Raw genomic sequence first — 6288 nt, 5'->3', positions numbered from 1 at the left:
TTTTTGTTTGTTTGTTTCATTTTCTCTCAAAGAAGATGGCTGGATAACCCATATTCAGCTGCAAAAGCTGGTCTTCCATATGGGGTCCAGTTAGATGTTTTGCTCTTTGCGATGAATAATTGAAGTGGGATCTTTCACGTGCGTGAGTTGTGACTCTCTTACACGTGGGACCTCCATTTTATGTCCAATCCGAGGGACATGTGCCTGTATATTCCTATTTGCTAAGCGCGAATTTAACATTGTCAATTAACAGGTGCATGGACCTCTACTGCAAAATAAATAATCATCATAAATCCCAGTATATTCAAAGCCCAATGAGAAACACATGCACACACGGCCTCAAACTAACTAAATTCAGGACTTCTTTTACATTGAATGCAGTTATTTGGAACATGGTTGCCTATTCACGAATTTGAATGACCGACGAGATTCCGTCGCCAGCTTGACATGAATTTGAATGCTCATTGATGAAATGCGTGCTCCTCTCTTAAATTTGAATGCTCCGATAGTGAATTTGAATGTTCCGATAGTAAATTTGAATGCTCCGATAGTGAATTTGAATGCTCCTAGAGTGAATTCGAATGACTGGATTTTGAATTTGATTGCTGATTCAGTGCTGCGAGCGTGGAATGCGTGAAATCGAATGCTCGGAATAGGAACTTGAATGACAAAAGTATGAATTTGACCGGGAAAACCTGTATTTGGTTTGGCTTTTGATTGGCTTTTAATGAATTATAGCGCTAACCTAAATAGGAAATCCATCAAAAAGTGGAAGATTTCTGAAAGAAAGAGAAAGGAAAAGTCCCTACAGAATGTTCCCAATATGCCTACGACAAAAATCTGACAAGAAATAACAGGGATGGGACATTTAAAATTTCACTTCTTTTTTTAACATTTCTTGACTGGTCCTTGTGAATTTTCAAGTGAGCAAATATTCGAAAGATACAACACGACGTTTAAAGCGTCGGTATCGTGGGCTTTGTTTGGTTATTGTCAAACTCATGGGCTGTATGATTCGTGGGCTTTATAACTCGTGGGCTGTATGATTCGTGGGGGTCGGTCTCGTGACATGCACCCGAATATATCCAGTATCAATTTCGCACGAAGTTAGCCCCGAGAGATGTAAATCTTGATCATGTAGACCCCATTCAGAAACCTTTCCAAGATCTTCGGGGTATTTCGAGGGTTGCCAATTACAAATGGATAGGTAGATTGATAGATGGTAAATATAATATAGGTTTTCCCGGTCAATTTCATACTTTTGTCACTCAAATTCATTAATGTGCATTCAAATTCACGCAGCGCGCGCACGCGAAAATATTGGGGCATTCAAATTCAGAATCCGAGCGATCAATTTCATTTATGAGCGTTCTATTTCGCTTTCGTGAAATCAAATTCACGATTGGGCATTCAATTTCAAAATGCGAGCACCGACTTTCCTCCTCGTGCATTCAAATTCATGCGATAGTCAGGTGATAGTCCCAATGAGCTTGTTTGGAGCGTTCAAATTCATTTTTAGGCGATCAAGTTCCTACTTCGTGCAATCAATTTAACGAGGAAAATGGAGGAGACTTTTAAGAAAGGAAAAAGGGCCAACACAACCAATGAATGCTTGCATATAGTGTCATTGGGATTGTTTACATGTTCTTCATTGTTCTCTGTTCATGTATTCTTTGTTATTCATCTCAATAAATTTCAAATGGCAATGTCCAATCAGCAGTGCATCCAAACACCACAACGACTAGTATTCATATTCTTGATGATACTGCAACGCCCCAACAACAACCACATAATGACAATTCATCAATTTACCAAACTAACACACAATGATCTCACATAGTCCCGCAAAATTAAATCAATAAGACAGCAATACACAACAAACAACACGTATAAAATGCTCATGTATCAGTTTCAAAATAGTCGAAATTGTGTTTTTTTCCTCGAAAGTGTCAACCAACCCTCCGTATTATGCTCGTCTGTAGGCCTATACAGTGCCTAATTTTTGTTTGTTCGTTTAATTTTCTATCAAAGAAGATGACTGGATAACCCAAATTCAGCTGCAGAAGCTGGTCTTCCATATGGGGTCCAGTTAGATGTTTTGCTTTTTGCGATGAATAAATGAAGTAGGATCTTTTACGTGCATGAGTTGTAACTCTTTTACACGTGGGACCTCCATTTTATGTCCAATCCGAGGGACATGTGCCTGTATATTCCTATTTGCTAAGCGCGAGTTCAGAATTGTCAATTAACAGGTGGACCTCTACTGCAAAATAAATGATCATCATAAATCCCAATATATTCAAAGCCCAATGAGAAAAACATGCATACACGGTCTCAAACTAACTAAATTCAGGACTTCTTTTAAATTGAATGCAGTTATTTGGAACATGGTTGCCTATTCACGAATTTGAATGACCGACGAGATTCCGTCGCCGGCTTGAAATGAATTTGAATGCTCATTGATGAAATGTGTGCTCCTCTCTTAAATTTGAATGCTCCGATAGTGAATTTGAATGTTCCGATAGTGAATTTGAATGTTCCGATAGTGAATTTGAATGCTCCGACAGTGAATTTGAATGCTCGGATAGTGAATTCGAATGACCAGATTTTAAATTTGATTGCTGATTCAGTGCTGTGAGCGTAGAATGCTCGGAATACAAACTTGAATGACAAAAGTATGAAATTGACCGGGAAAACCTATATTAACCTAATTCTGTGTAAGATAGATGGAATAAAGTGCTTGTTCAAAAATACACGGTGTGACATTAGGCGATTTTACAGCAGCCCGATGTTTCGAAATAGCGCGCTATTTTCTGACTTGGGAAGTTAAAAAATATCTCGAGCTTGGATTTTTATCAGGCTGATGTGAAAACGCCTACTATTGCCTTCAGCGAAACTCATTGTGACGATACTGTGAGTGATCTTGAACTACAATTAGATGAATTTGATCTTACAAGGAAAGACAGAACCCGGCATGGGGATGGTGTTATGTTATACGTAAGGAGGAACATTGTTTTCCATCGGTTACTTGCCACTGAATGTGACTTATATGCTTTATGGATCAAAGTCAAACTGCGACACTTTAAATTGTTACTCATATGTGTTGTTTATCTCCCGCCCAATTGTTCAGTTGACTTTTTTGATACTCTGGGTGTTAAACTTGATAAGGCAATAGATTATGATTGTGAAATATTAATTGTGGGAGATCTTAATTGTGATCTGCTTTCTGAGAATCTTGACTGTAACACGCAAACATTATTGCCAGTCATGCAAGGGACACTTTTAACGCAGCTTGTAACTTCTCCTATACTCGTCTAACCCAGAACACTAATACTCTTATTGATCATATGTATACTACTTGCCCAGACGATCACTCTGTATCTGGTGTTGTGAAAAACCCATACCAGCGATCACTTTAACTTTTACCATTATTGGTAACAAATCTATTGACACCCCAACAAATACTTTGCGGTTTAGAACTTTCATAAATTTTATTGAAGAAAATCTTGTAAATGATCTCCTACGATTGCCTTTTGCTGAAATACGTTCCGAAAATGATGTAGATCCAGACTGGGGGAAAAAAATTAATGGTATGAATATATTAATGAGTGTGGTTAGCAAACGCGCCCAATTCAAATCCAAATTGAGAAAGAGGCCATGCCCCTGGGTTACAGGGGCATAATTGAATTGATGCACACTAGGGACTTTTATCATAAAAATGCCCTACAGCATGGCCATCCAAGTTTATGGAATGAATATCGTAAGATAAAAAAATATCATAACACTCAGGATACGAGCGTCAAAACATGAATATGTACAGGGTCTTTTGAAGGAAAAGACTGGAAGTTCGAACGCACTGTGCTCCACAATCAAACAGTTATCGGGTAGTACCAAAAAGTATAGTATTAAGTTATGTTTTGGTGATACTGATATTGTCGAGCCAGAAGGCGTAGCCGAAAAATTTAATGACTATTTTATTGACAGTCTAAACAAATTATTGCACTCTACATCAGTTAGAAATGACACGTTGATTGGAAGTAACGGCTCATATGATGAAGCCATTGACAGTCATCATTTTGAGCCTAATTAAATTTTCGAAATATCCTGTGTGACACTTGAATTTGCAGTCAGAGAAATTGATGGGTTATCTGTACAGAAGGCCACTGGCGCCGATGATATATCGGTAAACATTCTGAAACTAATAAAAAACGCCACCAATGTACGGGAAAGTCTTGTATTTCTCATTGAGAAACGGCGTTCTGCCATAAGCATGGCGGATGGCGAAGATTTGTCCTATTTTCAAAGCTGATGATCGTTCTAATGTTGAGAACTACCGGCCCATATCACTGCTCTCTATTGTTTCCAAGATGTTGGAGAAGTGTGTCCAGAAACACCTTTATTCCTACTTATCAGATACTGCTTCAGTGAGAAGCAATTTGGGTTCCGCCCTGCACACTCATGCGAAAGCGCCCTATTGTGTATGGTCGATACCATGGTCTTAAACCATAGTAGTCTGGTAAGAAGGCTTAAAGCATGTGGTTGTTCAAACAATGCACTGAAATGATTTGATTCTTATCTATGTAATCGGCGTCAATACACTGTTTTTGAAGGTAAACATTTCAATTCAGTATTGGTATCAGCAGGGGTGCCGCAAGGCTCGGTCTTAGGCCCCCCTCATGTTCACAGTATATATCAATGATTTGTCATTAAGTTTTAAAAGTGGAGGAGAACTATCGAACTCTCTTTCCGACGAATGTTGAAATGCAAATTCGCATTTCATAATTAAGAGTGAGTCGGGTCATGCCACATCTCTACTGTAATGTTAAGCTAAAACTGTACGTACCACTGCTCAGTGTAACAATCTCGCCGCAGTCATGTCATTTACGTACAAGTACGTCGCATTTATTTTGTACTTGTCGTATAATGTCGCCTTCTTTAAGCTCTTGTCGTGTAATGCACCCTCATACCCAAACACTCATCGTACTTACAAACTTACAGACACACACACACACACACACACACACAACACATACAAATGTCTACATATCATACCTCTTCAATACACTACCAGGATTAGCAGAGCTGTAATTTCGGGTTTTTTTTTTCATGAATTAAAATTGTGTTAGTTTATAGCAGTTAAATATTTATTTATATTGATGATTTCACAGTTCATTTAAGATGTTTAATAATGGCCATTGAAGCTACAAACATTGCTATCGACGAGAGACCGATAAGAGAGAAAGAGAGAGAGAGAGAGAAAAAAAAAAACACCCCAATGTATTTATACACCGGTTTTCCACTTTCACCATTCCGTATGTACATTGTGCAGTGTTTTATCTTTTCCCGTTCATTCCCCTGCGGTACATTTGTCATAATGTGCCATATTTCTCTTCACATTGCTCGTTTCATATCATTATAATTATAACGCAAATTCCTCTCTGTCGGATACATTTACCCGCTGTTCGAATGATTTTTTTTTAAAGATTTAAAAGATTCGTAGATTCCCATCAATAGTCAATGACAGAGAAAATAGGCAAGCTAAGAAATATACACATGAAAAAGGTATAACATGCATGGTTTGCTCGACCAAATGAAAACAATAATAACACTATTGGTTTAAAATATGTTTAACTTCCTGATTTTGAGTTTTATTCAAATATTATTCACAGTTCAAACGACAAAGAGGAAAACAGAAACTCTTTGAAACAAAAAATTGGAAATAACCACATAAAAAGTCGGTCCAATACATAACATGATTTTAAAGATTGGATAAGTATTACCGTATGAATGGATGGATATATCGACTTTGATATTGCATTAAACATTGAAACAATGTATTGTAACAAACTAACAATAATGTTAATGTAACAAAGCCCACACATGTAGTCAATATTTCTTTTCGTTTATTTAATTTCCAACATGTTTAATTACAACATTGGATGCACCATTATCCAATGACACAACAAAGCAATGAAAAAATGATGATCAATGAACCTTAATACAGATTACATTGTTAGCATAATATCAGATAAGTACAGAAAGGAAAAGGTGGAAGAACGAGTGTTTACGCACCGATTAGCACACAAACCCCATTGAGTTCTACTTACTGTCCAAAGTCATTGCCACAGAACGGATTCCGTAATGGCTTACAGAGAATGGGACCAATGTTATTTTGAATTAAAGAAAAAGACTTGTCAAAAAAGAGGCTTCAAAACATTTTTTATCCGTACTCCATTATACAGTCACAGTACGCCAACTGGGCACGCGGTTAGTATAGCAGACAGCAAT

This window comes from Diadema antillarum, unplaced genomic scaffold (assembly GCF_040938485.1).
Source record: "Diadema antillarum isolate AM-2024a unplaced genomic scaffold, OU_Dant_1.0 seq00001921_RagTag, whole genome shotgun sequence".
Classification (NCBI taxonomy): Eukaryota; Metazoa; Echinodermata; class Echinoidea; order Diadematoida; family Diadematidae; genus Diadema; species Diadema antillarum.
The sequence above is the reverse complement of the archived record's forward strand: the minus strand, read 5'-3'. Positions refer to the sequence as shown.